Here is a 21,290-nt window from a genome sequence, read left to right as displayed (position 1 = left end):
CATTCCCAATTCTCACTAAAATCATGGCATCTCGAAAAGAATCAATCACCTAGATATCTCAAAGTGCTCTGGCCTAAGGTCTTCAATAACCAAAACTCAAACCATGCGCTTATGAATCTACTTCATTCAAACCTGCACATTGCAGTGTGACAGACAAGTTAACATGCATCAGTAAACAAATAGGGTTTTTTTTTCTGGGATGTACTTTTACTAGCCAGTATACGCCATACAAGTTTTTGGGTTTTTTGAGTTTATCATGAAGGCGACTAACACACACAAACAGCAGAAGCTAAGTTTTCAATCTGATCGGAACAGCAAGTATAACATATATGGAGATACGTTTTCCCCTTAAATCCTGCAGAGGAACAGATACACTGACCGACGCTGTGTACAGGGTTTAGAGCTATATCAAGTCAGGATTCATTTGTTTAGATAATAATAAGTGCTAGTAAAATTTCAATGGAAACCTGTACATGTTGATGCAGTGTAAGGATGAAAGTATGAAAACGTGAGGATGTCAGATTTCACCATTCTGGATAATAAACTCCGAACACGGCTGCATACATTAGTTTGTGATACCATCAGCACAAAACCCAAACATAGGTATAAATATATAGATAAGGGAAATAATGATGTGGATTTAAGAGACCAGTGAATGACACAGCATGCAAAAAGCAGGTGTAAGAACACTTTTTTCTTTTTTTTTTTTTTTTATAAAGTCCCTGGGCATGCCTGTCTTCTGTTGTTTCACGTCATCTGCTTACAACCCCCTGCAGTAGACTATACATTAACACTGACACTAGGTATTTGCAATGCTTCTCTTTAGCTAGTAGAGCATAGCAAGTTCAGAGAGTACTGCAAAGTAATTTCAGATGGTACTCCAGAAAGCGATTGCATTTTGGCTTAACTTTACTTTCTGATAAGCATATTAAAAATTATTAGTCTGTATTTATTTTGAAGTGCTCTCTCACAGATTTGATGCAGAATTCTTTAATTATTTTTTTTCTTTTTTTGTGGCAGCAGCCAAATGCTACTAGACTATTATATATAAATAAAAAGCAACAATCAAACAAACAAAAAAACCACAAAGTGACTGTTTATCTAATACAGTCTGTATACAGCCCAAAGCAGGCTTCAGCAGTATGTTGCCCCAAAGGAAAGAAATCAGAGTTTGTAACTGAAAAGTCACAACTAGATTTCACAGCCTAAGCCTACTTTGTAAATAAACACTTAAAAATATTAAAATTTTAAAATCATCTCTCTGAGTACCCTTAAGGATAGTTTTTCCCTGCTATCTATTGATAACATGTCTCCAAACACAAAGAAAAACCAAAAATCCCCAGTCTCCAGTTTCAGATGAAGCAATGATCCTCTATTACAACAAGCAGTTGATCACTCACAGCCCACAGGCTGCTTCCTGTATTGGTCGTTCACCGTACGGAATAAATATGCAGTAGGAGCTAGGGATCATCATAACACGCTAACGTCCTAACCAGACGTCAGTAGGGCTGTAATATCTAGATAGCTGGTGCCTCCACGGACAAACCCAATCCCGCTTCTGGGGAGGAAGTCATAAATAGTCATGCTCATGAGCACAAGTGATGGCACGGTGACAGAAGCTCCAACAGAACTAGTGTCTCACCCTCCCAGTTTCAGGGGAGCCAGAGTCTTGAGATTTTTTTTTTTTTTTTTAACATGAAATTCCATTCTGGACAAAAACTACGTTCTTAGAGGTGTTCTGACTAATGTTTACTATCAAGAGAAAAGCATTTATTAAACATACCAGTTATGACAATTATCTTCCTACAAGGTACTTAAACAAGTGTTATCTTCCCTCCCCTTTACTGTGCCATCACTTTGGCACACGAGCTCATCAAAATCAACTAGTGTGTGAAGCTTCCCCAAATTCACATGGGGGAAAGATCCCATTTGCAGCATTTCTGGAAAGAATTAATGAATCTGGAGTTTAATTTAATCACTAATTACCGCAACAGAACCGTAAAAGTTTGAATCTTAAATTTTAGGAGTTCAGAGATTTTTTTAAATTATGCTGAAGCATTCAATTTTTAAACAAACGACTTAAATTTGTAAACAAAAGAATGCTACTTTGATGCAAATCTAAACTGGAAAAAAGAAAGCCAAAACTGAGTGTAACATTTTACTTCAGAAAAATATTTTAGTTCAAAAACCTGAACACTTTAATTGCATATGTTTCCTGCCAAACTATCTTTTTTGCTTACCTGCCAAACCAAAAATGTGCATTATTTGCTATTTTGACGTTACAGGATTGGGTTTCACATATTTGATCTTCAGAATTCATTGCAATACTACAATACCAAACCTCGTACCAGGCCTGCATTAGGGCAGGATGCTAGTGCATCAGAGCACTAACGTTCATCAAGTAGGTCACATCCATGCTTCACAGTATGCCCATGGGTTGCAGAGTCAGGAGATGAAGCCTCCCCCTTCTGTGGGATTCAAGACAACATCACCTTCCAAGCTTCCAGTTGTGCAATTATGGGCCCCCTGACTGAATGGCATCGTTCCTGATACAGATTGTCTCCATTTTATACATTTCCTTTGCCTTTTAAGGTTTTAATAGTTATGATCCGCTAAAAGGCTGCTGGAAGGCCAGCTCACAGAGGAGCACAAGGACATCCAGGAGCTCAGATGTCATGTCTTGTGATTCTGGCAATCTTAAAATCTCATTTCTGAAGAGAAATCAAACTTTACCAGTAAATCCTCCAGGCAAGTGCCAGCTGTAGGTGCAATGCCAATTCCCTTTTTCTCAGTAGTTACTATGTTTTCAGTAAAACTCATTAAATTGAGATTTCGGATAGAAATGGCTTTTAAGAAGCTAAGGTTGAAGACACTGAAATGATTCAGCACCATTTTGATATATATTAGGAAATTCTCTTCGGGGATCAATAATTAAAAGAACTTTGATTTTTATTGTGATGAGTTTCAGTGCTAGAAAAAAAAAAAAAGTCTGATAGAAAAAAGGTCACAGGGCCTGAGCGAGCAGCTAATGAGATAGTCTGCATATTCAACCAGATAGTCATCTAATGTTCCAGGAGGTGCTGCCTGCTAACAGCTACAATACTTTTCCACGGGCATCTGACAACTAAAGATACACTTCTTGGCATTACAGAAGAACGAATCCTGAAAACTGCAGGTAGATTAAGTGCGTAGCATATTTTCACAGGCAGTATCTCAACAAAACTAAGTATTTCCTTATTAATTTGAAGAGATATCCATGGCATACATTCAAATAATACCTACTATGACAATATTCTAGTTTGGTCAAACTACAAACAATACAGAAATTATTGGATGAAGGGGAGGTAGCGATAAACTATCTCCACATTTCTCCTGTCTTTGCAGTAATGCATTCCTCAAAAAATTAAAACTCCTTCTCATGATCACTTGGATGCAACCTCAGACATCTTTGACCTCAATATGGCACTGCCATTTGGGAAGTGCTTAGCCACTGCAAGTGCAATGCTGCCTTGCTACAGATGGCTATAATATGGGAAGATACAAGGCAAAAAAGCCACAACTCTGCCATTGTTATGTTTTCCATGTAGGCTAGCAAAGATTCGGAAAAACCAAGAATAGGAAATCAGATTACAAAGCTTTATTGTATTTTGTCACTGAAAAAGAGAGACATTTCTAGCAGACATACAGCAGAAGCCACATAGAAATCTGGACCAGTTGATCCTTGAGGTCCCTTCCAACCTGGTATTCTACGACTCTAAGTCAAAATGTTTCACCGATTAGACAGAGGACAGAAAAGCCAGGAAGCAATACCAGTAACCATCCCCGCATCAACTCTCTAACATCGAGCAGATGTACTATATTACTCTTGATATGCAAGTATATCTTTAGAATGGACAGATTGAAAAAGTTCATATAAAACATTCAAGTGTTTTATATAAAAAAGCAGTTACAATCTATTGCTATGTTCCATATCACAACTTTTGTTGATTTTAAGAGTGAATTAAGAACAGGCTTTATTAATATCCAATTGTGTATACTGCTGGTTGTTTGTTTATTTTTTTCAAATTATCACTTAACGACACTTAGAGAAACCATTAAAAATGCATGGCAGTCATTCTAGCCAGTATGAAGTGTTGCACTTCATTTAATGACTAAAATGTAATTACCTGCATAGAAAAGCACAAGATAATATGAACACCAATAACCAAATTTAACATGTTTTTATTTGGAATTTTAAGTAGTGTAAATTATTGTATATTACTGCAGTTACAATCCTGAATAACAGGATATGCATAAATACAGAAAAACGCGATCTATTTGTGTCAGAGAAAGGATTCAGCCAAGAAGCAGGTTTTATTAAAGCACCCACTAGTGCATAAAGGGCATAGTTCCTATTTTCCTACTTAGAATTTGCCCTGTTTCCCCCACTGAAGTCAACAATAGTTTTAATATTCACTTCTTTGGAGGTTCATTTAAGTCCTTAGAGTCTGATCAAATGTCCAGAAGATATACTGCTGCAAGCCTCAGCGGATTTTACAATCCTACATAAGCACTACGTTAAGATTTACAGCATGAAAGGTTGGACCAGGTGATCCTTGAGTTCCCTTCCAACCTGGTATTCTATGACTCATATTTAGCCTCCTCCCTGGCAGTATTAAATCATAAAACCAGTCTGTCTGATTCCATGATTTGATCACGTCTCCATACCTCATTTAAATCACATGCGTATGACTGGATGCTCTGGTCTTATTAGGTAGTAACAATAATGGGACCATAGACTAGGGAAATAAAATTGTCCAGAGACACTAAGTCAAAACTATTTATTGATAGCTGCAATGTTTCTTTAGAGAAGAAACCAAAAATCTTAAAATAAGTTTATTAACTAAATTCCAAGGACTCATGTCATGTGACAAACCAATCTAACATTATACAAACAAAATGTAGTAGAGTGCGGTCTACCTACCAAAAGAATTATTTTCAAAGAGAAAATAAGCTGATAGTGGTGATACTCTAGGAGCCAAGTTCCTTCTATGCAATCTTCAAAACATTAAATATAGCCTCAATAAATAAATTATGCCAAACCAGAGTCTAGTACGTTCCCCGATGTACCGCTTTGTGCTCCATTTCATGCCAATTTAAAATTGAAACATTTATCCATTATGTCATCTTCTTCTTTATAAAGTCTTCCAGAAAGTAATACAACCAGGGAAATGTACACCAAAACAGCATGTGGACAGAGCCATTAGCAAGGATGACCGATACAATAAAATAAGACAGCTTGAACTGCTACTTCTGTAGTAAACTTCAAGAATTGGAAACTTGCAGCAATAGCAAACTAATGGCTTGCCATTATATACAAGGGGAATTCTCTCCACCTCAGATGTGTACCACGGAACCTAGAATGATCTCAGGATGCATCATGCACAAAGCTTCTCAGTACACTGCCCTTTTAGAAGGCCAGCCTATACCCTTCCTTTAATAGATCCCTTACTGAAGCCTAAGATTAAAAACCGTAAAGACTGTTAAAGTGTTTCTCCAAATTTTATACCTGAATTTGACCTTCATTTGTTTCACAATTACATAGAACAGGCTTACTGGATTGCATACAGAAACAAATCATGCAGGCACTCAAAGAAAACAGATGATTACTGTGTGCTTAACAAATTTAAGACTTAAGTATGAAGCCAACAGAAACAATAGAATTACCATAAACTCAAGAAATTATTAATTCAAATGGATAGTCTACTTTATTGGTTATAGTTGAACTCATTTTTAAAAGTACTGTTGTAGCTATATACTATCAGTATTCTGTTCCTATCTCAACTATATTTTTTTTTAATAGAAGAATCTCCCTTTCTTCTTTCCCTTTTTCACATTGTTTTGTTCCTTTCCAGCAACTATTCTCCTTGCCTTATGAACAAGTCTTCACAGGAAATTCCAAGGGAACGATTTGGGGAGAAAATGAGATTCATGATTCCAAATCCACAACTAGGAAATATTCCCCTGGAATAGATTCTCTAGCAGGAACTGAAATTGCTGTTCTTGACCATCTTACCTGTCAGCATACCCAGAAATGCATTGCACAATCCATTGTTGCAATATTTGAACACACTTTGAATGAGAAACAAGGTACAACTTTATTACACATAAATCAACAAATACAGAAAGTCTCAGTCACTGGCTGCTAAAAGTAAACAGCTACACTGCGAATGGGAACTTTTAGTCTGAAAAGAGCTGCTATTGATACAGAAAGATGAAGATGCAGTATCACAAAACCAGCAGTTACTGGCTCCAGAAAGCATCCTAAAGTAAATTGCAATTTTAGTAGTCACACTACTTTCTTCCTCCTTTATTAGGGAAGAAGTCCATTATGAGATAATCATGGCTAGCCTAACATCAGAACAAAACATTTCAGACCACGTGCAACTTTTTCTGAAGGAGTCAGGAATCATTTTCTTAAAGGCTTATTATTATTGTTATTTTAAATTATCCTCTTGCAGAAAAATGCTGTACAAGTGCCTATTTGTTCCAAAGATCCAGCGAATTGGTGAACCATCCCAAGCCCTTCTCCAGGAGAAAATGCTGCAGCCAAAAAGATGACAAGGAAAGTAAGAGGTTGGTTAGCTGTTCTAATCAACTAGTTTGGACTACCATGGTCTTCGTTTATAAAGTCCACTATCAGTACATGGTTTATCTCAAAAAGGCATTACACCCGAAATCCTGGGCATCAAAGTCTGCACTGCTTATATCCAACACACAAGTAAAACTTGTATACATTTAAGGAAACCGAGGTGCAAAGTAAAATTCCACCTGACAACAAGAATTTAACAGCATAACTGATACAAAGCCACGCGTAATATCATGTTGCAGTAGCAGAGAAGAAACTTAGGAAAGCTTTTCTAGCTCCTGTTTTATTTTATAATCATTAAATTAGTTGCCAATTACAAGAAGTATGAACTTGCACAATGTAAGCCTCTGATCCCTCCCCACCATCTCAGATTAGAATAAGACGATGAGAGTTGCCGCTCATGATAAATGACTTACAGGGAACACTAGGTAAGTGATAAATTACTCCATTTTGTTAAACAGCAATTTTAATTCATTTCTAAAATGGCTAGACCTCGCAATTTCCTCACTAATTTTCAGTTCCTTTTATTTAATCACACAGAGTATGCACTTCAAAAGCAAATTTGCAGGTGGGAGAGTAGTGAGTGGGAATTTTTAGGAACGATGCCGTCTTAGCGTAAACAAAATACTAAACTGCTAGAAGGTAAAAATAATTACATCTTTTCCCTACGAACAGCCATATCATTAAAAAGTAGATTAGAAAGTCTAAAGCAGTTCATATGCTATGAGCATATGATGTGATATGAGCAGTTCATATGATTCATGGTGATAATGTCTTTCATATAATTACTCAAAACCCCGAAGTTTGACATTGCAATTTTAAAGGCATTCTTGTTAAATTAAGAATAAACTGCAAAATGCCAAATATGCACAACACTTCTACATTCACTGAAGAAGAAACTACTTTTACTGAACATTGCTGTTGCTTTAAAACTGAATTAGGGATTTTGGTCAGATGTTGGGAACCCAGGCTAGCATTATACTGACAAATAAATGCAGGCTTCGGTTAACAGCCAAAGTAAAAACTGCGCTGAAAGACTTAACAAAGGCCTTTCCCAGGCCTCAAGGCTCCCACTGACTTTGCAGCCGAACTGCAGAATATGGATTTTCAACTTTCAAAGGGATCAGAAGCACAGAGGCTTTCTATACCAGCTTGCTTACAGAAAGCAGAGTTGGTAGAAAAACTGGCACTACAATAGTAAAAATAGCGGGTTTAGTTTTTTCTCTAACTGTAAGACTTCCGAAAATTCAAGTTTTAAAATGAATCTAGTTTGAGTGATGACTCAGGAAAGATAAAAGTTCTTCCTCTCCATCCCGCACTGGCTCTCTTCTACCTGCATCTTATGGGAGAGAGATGCACAAAAAACAAATGCAGTTCTCAAAAATTGAAAGCAGGCTGTGGCATGGATCAAAAAGTAAAAATCCAGTTTCTGGTCTGCTCTTTGGACAAAGCACCTTATGCCTGGCTGAGGGTCTTCCAGAAGACTTGCATTAATTTTTCACTATTTTAGATAAAAATATTGACCAGGAGAGAAAGAAATACTCAAGATTGCTTTGACTTTGTTGGTATTATTATTTAACATACTTTTCAAATGACAGAATAAGGAAGAAAATAGTCCCAAACTAACACATTACACGAATTGATCATAATATGTAGAGAGAGTTAACTAGTTAAGTGATCTGATCAAGAACATTTCCAATGTTAATAACAAACTTTTGAAACATCAACTGAACACCTCTCTTATGGCACCACACAGCACTATGGGATTAGTGCAGCACGCCCTGGGGTTTGGATGCAATATAAAACAACAAGCAATTTTCTCACCCTAATTAATTCCTGTTAAAAGAAGCCTTCTGTAACAATAAGTTTTCCAGAGATGCAGAGGGACGGCCACTGCAATGGTATTATATGCATAATGAGCCATTTTTTAAAACCAGTTTTGCACTAGTATCAGAAAGGTACTAGAGTAATATGTAGCATTTGTCTCAGTAATAAGAGCCACAGCAATAATTCGAAGGGAAATGAAAATGAACACCTTCTAGAGGGTATTATACAGAACTGTCACATTTTTTTCAATCTGTGCCTAAGATTATATCATTGAAAAAACGTCTACATATAAGTCTTGGGAAAAAGTCCCTGTTGAATCTCTGTGTTAGCCTTCAAAACGTGTTTGGAAGAAGCTATTTACAACTCTTAGTATCCTATAAACATGGGAAATTAAATATTAAAACAATTTTTTACCACATTTTCTAGCTTGCTGAGGATACTGTCATCTAGTAAAGACAGTTTCTCTCCCACTTAAAACAAAGAAACATGTTTTCAAGTTTACTGAGTTTATGAGGAATATATTCTATGAAAGAATCCTGCAGCAACAAAGGAGACCTGAAAAGCTGAAGTATTAACTGAAACAATCTGTTGTTAAAAATAATGAGCAGAGATGTGCCTATTGCTGCCCGCTAGGAATGTTTGATCTAAACAAGCAATTCCTAATATCCCATTGCAATCTTTCCTCTTTAAATAAAGTTAACGGAACTATTATGTTAGCCACAAATGTTAAAAGAACTTTTTTTTTTTTTTTTAAGGAGATTAAATTCTGGATATATAAGAACCTCAAAACTTTTCAAAGACAAACAGACCGTTAACCAAAAATACTATTTGAGTTTCGTCACCTTAATTCACTGTCACACGGCTAATAATTCAGCCAAAAGTGTAATTATTTATTTTAAATAAGGCCTTCTATGAGAAGCAGCAACAGGAGCAATATGCCACCTTCTGGTGTATTTGGTATTTCTTTCTGTGCATTAGAGTTGCCTTCAGTCACCATCAGTAACTAGGTCGAAAGTGTCCAAGTGAGAAACAGGATCAGAAAGCTCTTCCATTTCTCTTTCCACATATGCTGACTTCACCTGTAAATACTTGAAGAGTTTTTATATATCCTGTCCAATGAATCACCAAAAATCGACCCCAAAATATCCCTATATGCTCCTTCTCTATATTTTCAGGCTATATAAAACAACTATTTACACTGAAGCAATGAGATATTTATTAAGTGCCCGTAGTAGCATCTTTGAAATCTGCAATGTTTTTGCAAGTTAAACACACTCTTAATTCTAAAGCAATTGCAAATGGATTTAGATTGAACACCAAATTGTGGAATAATTTCTGGTTTGTGAAAGAACACACTGTTTTGTTTTCCCCTTTTTTCCATTATTAAGAACTAAAGTAAAAGTTATAAATTATTTATAAGATTTTAAGAAACAGTTTTATCTTTTGAAGGAGGGCAAAGGTAGAAGAGTTTCTCATTTAGTGAACAAAAGAATATTGCTATTTTAAAATGGCTTGTTTTCAACAACATGTATTGAATTCTAGTATCTAATGAAGTGAAGTAAAAATTCAGAGTACCTTCCTCCAAATGTTAAATTGACTAACAATCACTACACTGAGTAATGAAAGTTGTTTTTCAATTCCCTTTATGAATGTAGTTGGCAGACAAAAACAAGGACATCACACAAACGTTTAAGTGATGAGCGTAGCACAGACCATTCTTGACTTGGGGTAAGAACAGACAACATTATTCTCTGGAAAGAAGAATCAAGTATGTATCTAAATTAAAAAAAAAAAAGAGACACAGAAAGTGTGTATTTTAGAATGGAGGCAAATACAATATTATTACTAACTATTTGTATAACAATAGTGACTCCTGTCAAGGTCATGGCCATAAAGACAGCTGAATAGTCTGTATTTTACAGAGAATAATACCCATAAGTATTTACACAGAACTGCAACCACCTGCATATGTATTGTAATAAACATTCAAGGCCAAATCCAGACCGCTTGTACATAATCACAGAACAGTTATTTCAAAATCCACATAAAACACTCAAATGGCTTCCCAACATACATAAAACCTTGATGGTTATGGTTGTGCTGTTATAATACAATCTTAAGACTTCCTAGAAACAGGTGGACCAGTTAATTTTTTTTTTTTTTTTCCCCTGCTGTTTCAATGCTGCCCTCCACTCCCCTCTTCCCTCTATCTTAGTTTCTCCTTCAGAGACCGTTCTTAGGGTACTGTGATTCCTGCTGAAAGGCACAGGTAGGCTAAGCCGTGCGCTGCTCAGCATTCTCACTGAGCAGCACCCACTGGAAATGCCCGATCACCTCTGAAGATCAGTATATGCCTTAATAACAAAAAAGCTCTATTTCCGGTCTGTGTGCAGCAGCCAGATATAAAAACAAAAACAGAAGTGGAGACGTGTCAAGAATGTGGTTAAGAGGTCAACTGAATTCAAAGTCATTATCTTGGAAAAGATACTAAATCTTGATGAAATCTACAAAAGACTGACAGATTATATTATATACTGATGTATTGTAGCTTTTTTTTTTTTCCCTTTCTGGTATGGTAGCACTGGTTTTACTGGATTTTGGAGCTATTCTAATATTACCACTCGCTCGAGGACCGCTAAGTGTATTGGCATTGTTGTTTGTTCTTAAATTAACACTCACTTTCCAGGACAATAAACAAAAAAACCAAAGTACAATTATTTTTGTAATAGTTTGACAGGATACAAGTTTTGTTCCTAATCTTTTCCCTCCCTACCCTCAATCAAAATTTAGGTCATGATGTTTTGGAACACAGGAGTTATTTGGTGAAGAGCTCTGTAGATGTAAGCAAGGGCCTATGTCTGGAGAATAGAACACCAGGGTTTTATGTAAATAAAAACCAGATATTCAGATGATAATTTCACATGTGGTGGCCTGAAAATCTGCGTTTACCCTATTGCAAATATAAAAGTATGTAAGCAATTTTTTTTGCTAATGAACACAGACAGCTATCAATGTAATTCGCATTAAGTTATAAAGGAAGAGCAGCAGCTACCTAAAACGGTGATTCTTAGGAAACAAGCGTTACTGAAACAAATGCCGTAATCCCTTTCAGAGCTCAATCATTGTTGCTGCAAAGGCACTTTGTGAAACAAGCCTGCTTACGGAGGTCCTGATTCTGTAGTATGAAACAGCTTCTTAAACACCTAGTAAGAGATCAGTGCAATATTAAAGCTCTTAAACCTATTTCCCCACACCTTTTTTCCATGATTTTCTAAAGCTTACCCCCGTAAGGTGATAAAGGAGGAAACAATGTAATGAAACTTAATGGATACGTTAGGAAGTTTCAAGTAACAACGGTAAGCTTTCCTATATTAAGCAGAAGACCATTCTTTCTGACACTTCCTCTTCTACTTCACAGTATGTACCAGGACCTGACAAGATGTACTCATTAAAAGGGTTTAATTATGTATTAACATACTACCAGTACACTATACCAACACAAGACTTTCAAGACCTACTCTTGATAGCATTTTTTCAAAAGTCTCATTTAAAAAAATAAAATAAAATAAAGTGATAAGTAGGTTTCTTGTCCTGACTTTTTAAAATTGTCTTCAGCAACATGCACTGTTTTATTTTCAGCTGTGAATATATAAAAGATGTATGTCTGAATTTATCTTTAAAGGACCATTACATGCATGTATTGTACAAATATAAAAGATTTCTAACTATCGTTATAAAATCTGAGAAAATTCAAGAAAACTTCTGGTAGTGGCAAATTAATCTGTATTATATATGTTATGCATTTAGCTTTTTTGAAGCCTGACTAGCTCTTTTTCCATGAATTCAGTATTACCTACCGATCTTTATTTTTTCAGAACTCATAAGTCTTTGAAACTGCTTGATAAGGAGGCCTCCCTACTGAGATTACCAATAGTCTTTTTATAGAAGCCTGCAGTAACATTGTAAAAGCAAAAGAAGATTAGCAGAATATAAAAATAATTGGACTTTAGTGCTGTATTGACATTTTAGACGAAAGATTTGCTGTCATGTCTGGGCCAAGTTATCTGCTGGTAAATTCCACCAGAGACAGCACATTTACACCACTGATACTTTATCCTGTTCTTTATGCAATAAATACGCCTAAGAAGGCAAGAGACTTACAGTGTCATAGATAATGTGACATATTTGCATCATTACATGCATCTAACATAAAACTTAAGATCTCATTTCTCAGATGACAGAAAGGGTAGGAGAAAGATACAGACAGAAAGAGTGACACTGTCAGGAACATTGACTCATCTTAGAAACATTAGATATTAACAAATAATTTCACTTCTTAAAGAACTTGTCTAGAATCAGCGCCCAACATATTTCTATATTTATTATTGCTGCACTGGAGCTTAGCAGTACTTACTGTCTCATGCCCTATGGATAAGAAAAAACAACAATGTAATTAACCAAAGAACACCTACATAAAAAAACCCCCACAACTGAAAAAAAAAAAAATTGAATATATCTTCCAAAGGATAATCAAGAGGGAAAGTGAGATTCTCTACTGACATCAGTACATCTGCTGGTACTTCACTGAGCTTTTGGCCAGAAGGGGAAGAAGCAATGAAGTCTGTACCCTTGGCCCCAAATGTTTCGGCAACTGACATCTATTGTCTACAAATTTCCATCTCCTAACCAAGGGGGAAAAAAATGCAAGACTGAAGCCTGTGTCAACAACAGCAGGAGCCACAGGCTGGTCCCTTCTGCACAGCTTGACCACAACTGTTGGTCCCACACAAAACTACACAGGAATATAACTGGATTGACTATTCAAGCACAAAAAGCTGCAGTATAGGAAAAATTCTACGCAAACTCTAAGTAGAATAAACACCTTCCATTCCCCTTGGGATAAAGAAGACAATTTTTTATTCTTCCCTATAGCATAAAATAATTGAAAATTTTCTTCAAATCATAATTTGAACACAAATGCTCTTACTAGCTGCCTCCACTTTTTCCCCCTCCGTCCATGCCTCATGGGTCCCCTGTAATTACTGCTCAGCTGTTTAGACATCCAGCCCCAGAGACTGGTTAGGTCTTACATTTACTACATTAGGAAAATGCCATGGTACAGTAGCCAGAGTGGCAGGATCACTACACATTCAGAAAACATTTGCACTATGAGTTCTATAAGCTAGTAATTCAGCCTTCTACAACCTAGTGTTTTCTTTGGATTGCTGAATACAGATCTGCTTTTCTAAAGTCTCTCTTCGTTTTATAGCACCCTGAGAAAATGAGTAAAACTCTTTACGTACAATACACAAGACATTTGATTCTCAGTACGTGTCATTAGACTTCTAAAGCCATTTGATGACTACTCTGTATACCTTCAAATTAATTAAAATTGAAGAATTCTTCACAAAACACACGAGCATTCGTCATTGAAACATTAGGTCAGTTATTACATTCATAAAATTATTTAAACCGTTCTGAACTTCTAGGGAAGAAAGGAAGTTACTACATCTGTCAATCGAGAAAAAATTCTCTAATTTTTTGTCTGTATTTGTCCCCAAGGCTCCAACTCCCTACAGATTCACTAAGAGGTTGACTGTAATCCATATAGCGTTCAGTTTTGGTACTAATAGGAAGCTGTTTTTAAAGCGTATTAGAATCCCACCCCTCAGTACTATTGAAGTAATATTATACCTCAGCATTCAAATGAAACCATGGCACTGTTGTAAATGGTTTAAAATAAAAGGTATGTCCAGCATTAAAATTCTGCTTAATTATCATTAAACAAGAAATCTGCAGACTAGCTGTCCACTTTTTCCCTAATTTTTCTCTACTTGTGTTCATTTTCATTAGACTCCTAAACTGAAATTTAGAGGTAAAGCACAATTTAACTCTGGGATAATTTGCTTATTTTATTATTCAAGGATTATTTGTTTGTACATTAGTCTGGGGCTATGGAGACAATATGCACATTAAAGTATCTCCATTTCATAAGTGAAAGCAGGCAGCATTCCAACCTGCCAGCCACAAAATTACGACTATTTGATGTATCCAAGGGCAGCTCATGAACCTCTTGTTTTGTCTTGCTACATCCGTCTCAGTTATTTCCCTACTGCCCCAGTACAGAGTTAATAAGCAACTTTTCCATGCTGCCATACAAGAAACACAGACTAATTGACTTAGGCAACTTTAGTCTCCCCATTTTTATTTTCTTTCTTCACCTTCCACTTTTTGAGTCTGTTTTTGCAGGCAGAGACAAACACTAACTTGCACTGGCTCCTCAGAATGCTATATTACAAACAACGTAGAACTTTTCTTCACTCATTCTATTGTTTTTTTGGTCAAGTGGGTTCCTCTCATAGTAGATGTCCCGTTAAATAAATAAATGCATTTACCCAATTAATAGTAAAGAACTGTTTTCAGAAGAAAAAAATACTGCTAAAGATTCTATTGAAATTCAAGAATTTAACCTGGATTCCCAAAGTGGTTTCAAGAGAAGTTGGATGTCGATCCATTTCTGATGATGCAATAATCAGCATCTAGGTATTTTTCCCTGGCAAGTGAGTAGTGCTAGGACAAGATAATTTTAAACATCCCTTGGCTTCCCTCAAGACTCTTAACAGGACATTAAGTCATCCTCGTAATGTCACCAATTTTTAATGTCTGGCATTATGTTTGGAAAAGCATGCTTTTATTACCTTAACACTCCAGTAGTTTTGTAAAGTACCACCCTAACAGCGGATTTACTTTCACCTGACCTACTAGATTCCATGCTTGCTCACTCCAGCCCAGCGCTTTGGACGTTTTTTTCCCTATAGTCACAGCCGACCACAGACAATGAACTATGAACAAAACAACCCCCAGATCCCCAAGTGAGCAGATGCAGGATAATTCTGTATTTTGGCTGCTATACACCTACAGCTTTCTCTCATTAAATGAGCTGTAACTTGAGTAGTGACCCAATTATGTTGTATCTTTTATTGTTAGAACAAAAACAATTATGAACAGCTCCCAACAAAGCTAAATCTTTTCACACTTCTTAAAACACTCTGCTCATTTCTGATACACTTAAATTTAATTCAGTCTCTGTAGACCTCCCAATGCCTTGAATGTACACAGATGAATGCAGAAAGATTAAACATTTTCTTACTGTGACCTACAACAATGTGCTGAAAACTTTAATTATTATGTTAATTCAAGCACTGGGCCCAGTGGATTTATTATATCCCAGAAGTTAATACAATCTGAAGTGAGATGCAGGTATTAGTTGCATCTAAGTATTTTGTCTACAAATATTTAGGCAGAGTAACTAGCTGATGTGCAGTAAATAAAATATTCTTAAGATCTAATCCCAATTTTGGAGCATTTTCCTCAAGCAGATGAGTAGTTCCTCAGAAAAATACTGAGGACATAGCTGCCTGTAGGAGCAAAACCTTGTGTCTTGCCCAAGCATTATCATCCCAAATTTTGTTTGTTTTTTCGTGTGTGTATGGTTGGACTCGATGATCTCAAAGGTCCTTTCCAACCGTGAAGACTCTATGATTCTATGACAAAGATGAAACTCAAATTTTAGATAGTTTAGAAGAGAAAAAAGTTAAGAACCTTGATGGGGTGAACTTGTCAGACATTGGTAAAACCAGTGCAACTTTGCTGACTATGCAAACGTGGGGGTTTTCTAAGCAATAGAGCTGGAGGTAGCTTATATAGACTTATTTTTCCCTGGTTTGCTACATCAAAGTATTTTCTATTAAAGTATCACAAAAGCACCTATGTTGTAATTAGGAGCAGTGTGACTTCTATCAAGGGAAAGTTAAAAAAAAAAGTTTAATATAATAAAGGCAAGCAGGAATTAATGCAAGCTTTCAGGCTTTATACTGCCAAGCAAGTCAGAGATTTTGTCCTGTGCTCTTTTTGATTATACATTTTAATTGCTTACTATCATATTGCCTTGATAACCATCACAAAGACAATCCCATAATTACCAGATACAAATCTCTATGTTCTGAAGAGAAAAAAAATTACAAAGGAATTTTTAATCAATATTTTCTGAAGTTGATGTAAATAAATTGGGCTAAAAGCTTTAACATCTCAGCTTGAAAGACCATGGATAGGCTCCAGTATATTTTTGCATTATTTGCAAGCAAATGCAGTCACAAGAACATTTGTTTCCCTGCATTACTTTTAACAACTCCCAAACAGCAAGACAGCATTCAAAGGATTCTTACGCATTTCTACTCTTCTCAAGTCTTATTCTTAACAATCTGTCTAGGATAGAGGCAGCATATCCCTCATGTGAAAATAACAGATTTATTAAAGCACAGCTCTAATAAAAACCTGGTTGTGTTTAGTTGTGTTCCCCACCCCCTTAAATTCTTCAAGATCTGAACTGGATTGCACTACAAGGATAATTTTTGTAATTTACAGAACCTTTACAGTTTAATTTATTATATGAATGCAGTCTAATTCCCACATATATATACATAAATATAGATATTTATATATAGTTTATAAACAGGGAAGACTTTCTTAAAGTATTTTAATTGAATCAGTTGCTTCTCCCCCATTTCAATATTTTTTTAGATACTTGCATAAAAACAAATCCAACGCATTTTAAAATATCCTTTTACTATACAAGCTCGTCTGGTATAACTTCTTCCTTAAAAACCTATGCTTGGTTTTTCTTCTTGCTGAAAAACGTAAACACACTTTTTTTTTTTCCTCCTTGATACTGGAAAAAAAAAAAAAAAGAATTGATGCTTTTTCCACAGCTAAAGAGAGTTCAACATTGCCATGGTAACTGAATGAAAAGTCACTAAGGACTTGCTACCACAGGCCTTTGCAGTATATACAAGGTACAGTCAGCAAGAGGTATTGGAAAGTCTTTTATGGTTATTTTAAATATACAGAACTAGCAAATTCAGTGTTCATTATTATAAATGAACGTTAAAAGCGTACGTCGTGATTATTCTTACAGTAAGGTACACCACAGAGGTTCATTAAATAAAGGTCAGTTACTCCAAGTTACATAAACAGAACACTGGAAAACATGTTATTGTATGAATCTTGTTATACTAGATTTTCTCAGTTTTTTGTTTCCATAAAAAAAGATAACTTAAGCAAAGTATTCATTAGATCTCAAATGAAGAAATTCAACTGGTTTCCTGCCCTTGAGTATGAAAACTTAATGCAGCAAGTTAGCAAAAAAACGGCTATGGTGGTAATTGTGTGAGCAAATACAGCCATGCCTTAAAGTTGTTGCATGTATCCCAATATATGGATTCCATAGGTAATAGACTATTAGCCACCATTACTTGAGTATTGTAAGCCACCACATAACTACATATGATTCTGAAAAAAGAGAGGCTTAGTTAGACTATTTGGATATTAGCTTAATACTTTTCAATCAGTGAGATAAAATGTCTAGAACAGAAAGGAATACAAGGTAAACTTCATTCAGTGAAACTGCTCTTCAAAAATAAATGAATCATCCTGGCAGCAAGAAATAAGTTTTGGATCATATATTCACAGAAAACTCAGAGTTGACTTTTGCTTTTCTCAATTGTATCATCTCAAAACCATAAACACATATTTCTAATTTCATCATATAAGATGTTCTAGAGTATTAGTAGATTTCTATATTAGCCGCAGCCCACTTCAAACAATTCTATTGGACAGTATTATTCTTCTGTGCTTCTCAGAGCCAGACCCCAAACTTTCATAGGCATTCCTAGGGATAGGGGTGCTGTTCTTCAGAAGGGGCTGTGAAATTCAGCATAACTGGTACCTTAATGAGTTAAATTCTTAACCGTTCCTTATAGCTGATACACTGTGTTATTCTACTCTATTCAGGGCAACAGTCCAGCAATTCAGTCCGTAGAAAGGAAGACAGACCGGAATTTGTTAGACTCTTAAGTTTACTCTGAAACCTACCTAGAGCTTTAACCAACAAAGAAGGCACGAAGAGCCTTCCCCGGTCCTGCACTACACATGCTTTTGTTCCTCTGTCTATCTACTAACTGTATATATCGTTCTCATTCATTTTCCGAAAAGTCTCAGCACAAGATGCCAAAGCCTGCAAAGTCGTTCAGGAAATTTCAGTTATAAACAAGTAATTGGCTCAGAGAACAAAATCCCACACTGGCATGCTTGTCATTGAGTCCTTTAAAAATGCAAAATAATCACATACTTCTATGCTATATCCTATCAGTCAGTGCACTTCACATACAGGCCTGGCAAATTTACACCTTAAATTAGGATGGGCCCTAGAGCACTCTGCTAATTATTTTGGGATTGTATTTTAAAAGACATCCAGAATTTATCATAAGCCCTTTATTGAAGTTGTGTAAAGATGAAAGGATGCTCATTTTAGCCCATACTTTAGAAAATCCTTTGTATTTTTGGTCCTAGTTTCAAGATCATTAACATTTGTGTGGCCGTAATGCCCAGTGTTGGCAGCATATAGTGACATGACACACAAGCATGCCACCCCACCTCAGCAAAATGCCTAATCACACTTCTGAATTCTGCAGTTAGTCACCCTGCAGCACCTGTGTCAAGTTTTAAGTACATGCGCATCAACGCGGAGTTTCCTCCTGGATATTAGAGCTGCATTTATCCTCTTACTAACTGCAGGGACATTCCAGTCATACGATAGTTGTAGCACAACCTTGTGTATACAAACATGTATGTTAATATGTGAAGATGCAAAGTAGAATACTTATCCACCCTGTTTTCTTGAAGGACACTATTCTTTTATTCAAGAACTATGTTAATTTAACTAACATATGAAGGTATGTTTTGGTAACTGATAAATCCTGAAATAGTTAACCTCTGGGGATTTTAGTATTTCTTTTTACATTACATTATACCTAGTTATTATCAGAGCAGATGGGAACATACTGAGGGAGCAGTTGTGTGCCACAGCACATCTTGTGGTCCTATTTACTTAATATTCCAGACTTGGGACCCATCTGGACCTCCTGGAGCTACACGTTACAGTCCACCTCCTCAGATTTATTTCCTTCTTACATGTAAGGGAGGACAGAAGACAGTACGTGCCTAGTTCTCACCCAGCATGGAGTTAAGATAGGACTGAATCACCCATCTAGACCCAGTCACTGAAAAAGACTTCCAGATCTCAAAGTTTAGACACTGAGTCCAGAGCTTATCTGTAGAATATTAGTCATATGGAAAGAATACTTTCTGGTATTTTCTATTGTCTTGTTTTTTGGTTTTTTTTGGCCTCAATATCCTGAGATACCCTACGTGTAGCAAAAGCACTAAACTTAAGGACTAGATTCAGACCTGGTAATTTATTCTCAGCACTTTGCATTTCACTTAGATTTGAAAATGACAAGCTGTTGGTCCAATTTTTGTCAACATGTTTTTAATTAGTTCTGAATTTATGACAATTAAAGCTCACAGTTGCTTTTAAAATGAAGTTACTGAATTTGCCTTAATTCGTTTTCATTGCTCAGCAATGTGTGCATTTTAATTCACCATGGAAATATTCCTCTCTGCTTTCTGCAGGGAAGGCATACCATCAGTGCTATCATCATTTTCTTTTTTTTTTTTTTCCTGTGAAACTTATTGACTAGAAAATAGACTGAAAACAACTCTTGGGAATGCTGGCCATGCTCCACATTTGACTGGCTCCATCTGTGTCTCAGCTGACTCAAAGACCCCAAATGCATTCCAAATCTTTTAGGAAAAAAAAAGAAATAAGAAATATTGCACCATAACATTGATTTTGTAATCACTTGTGTCTACAGCTGCAGATTTACTTTTAGGCAAATAACATCTATTATTTATTATTCTAGGGCCATATACAGCCCAAAAAAGTAAACACTGTAATTCACTTAAAAGATGAGACACTACACAAAAATAAATTGGCACTCCTCAAACTTTTTTAGGGGTACTGAGAAGAGCGTTGAAGTATGATTGTCGCCCTAATGAACAAATAGTTTTGTCAAGTTCTTAGAACCTTAATAATAAATGACAAAACTCAATATATTAGAAGAGCGAGGCTCGACCTCATATGCCTCGATCACATTTCTTCTCCCTTGCTTTCATTTTCCAGCAGGAATGTCATTTTCTCTTCACGGGTCCTCTGTGAATTTGTATTGTTCATGCACCATTTCTTCCGCGAATGGCTGTAGACTGATCTATACTTTTAGGGGTATCTGCAGACTACATGTCTTAATCTGAAATCGCAGCAGAATTTCCTTCCAGAGAGCACTTTAAAAAAATCCGTAGCAGTAGTTGAAATTAATAATAGAGAACACTGAAGTCTAATAACAAAGGTACAGTATGAAAGCCTAGTTTCTACTTAAGCTAAGTAAGCTGTGTCTACTGAAAAAAAAAATAATAAAATCTACCAAGACCATTTCTTTTTTAATAATTCTAAATTCAATTTTGTTGTGGGGTGTTGCTTCCCCATTTTAACTCGTTCTACTTTTTTTTTTAAGTAATCTTTGTAACATTAAAACAAGAAGTAAACAGCACTCTTAAAAGAATTCAGATATTATAACTAGCAAAAATAACATTTTTATGATAGGCCATTGCTTTTCTAGTTTAACTATTCAAGTTAAAAATATCTTTTGCTCTAATAGCTTATTTAAATCAGTAAGTAATAGAGAATGCTGAATGAATTCTCCAGAGCCCAATTGTATCTCTATGCTTTAAAAAACACTACCATAAGTGAATGCCTAACAAATTATGGGAAAAATTTTAAAATTTAAGTGTAGCATCTGTTGCTTACTTTTCACAGTATACATTCAAGTTAGATGGGTTTTTTTTTTGCACAAATAGATTCAATGTCACCATTCCCTGCCCA

General features: G+C 35.9%; 1 protein-coding gene across 23 annotated transcripts in view; it reads right to left on the bottom strand.

The window, feature by feature from the left end:
• Positions 1–21,290, bottom strand: part of NRXN1 (neurexin 1) — a 715,088-nt gene that overhangs the window by 473,382 nt on the left and 220,416 nt on the right. The window lies entirely within an intron of this gene.

The sequence above is a fragment of the Rissa tridactyla genome, chromosome 3 (assembly GCF_028500815.1).
Source record: "Rissa tridactyla isolate bRisTri1 chromosome 3, bRisTri1.patW.cur.20221130, whole genome shotgun sequence".
In the NCBI taxonomy this organism is placed as follows: Eukaryota; Metazoa; Chordata; class Aves; order Charadriiformes; family Laridae; genus Rissa; species Rissa tridactyla.
The sequence above is the reverse complement of the archived record's forward strand: the minus strand, read 5'-3'. Positions and strand labels throughout refer to the sequence as shown.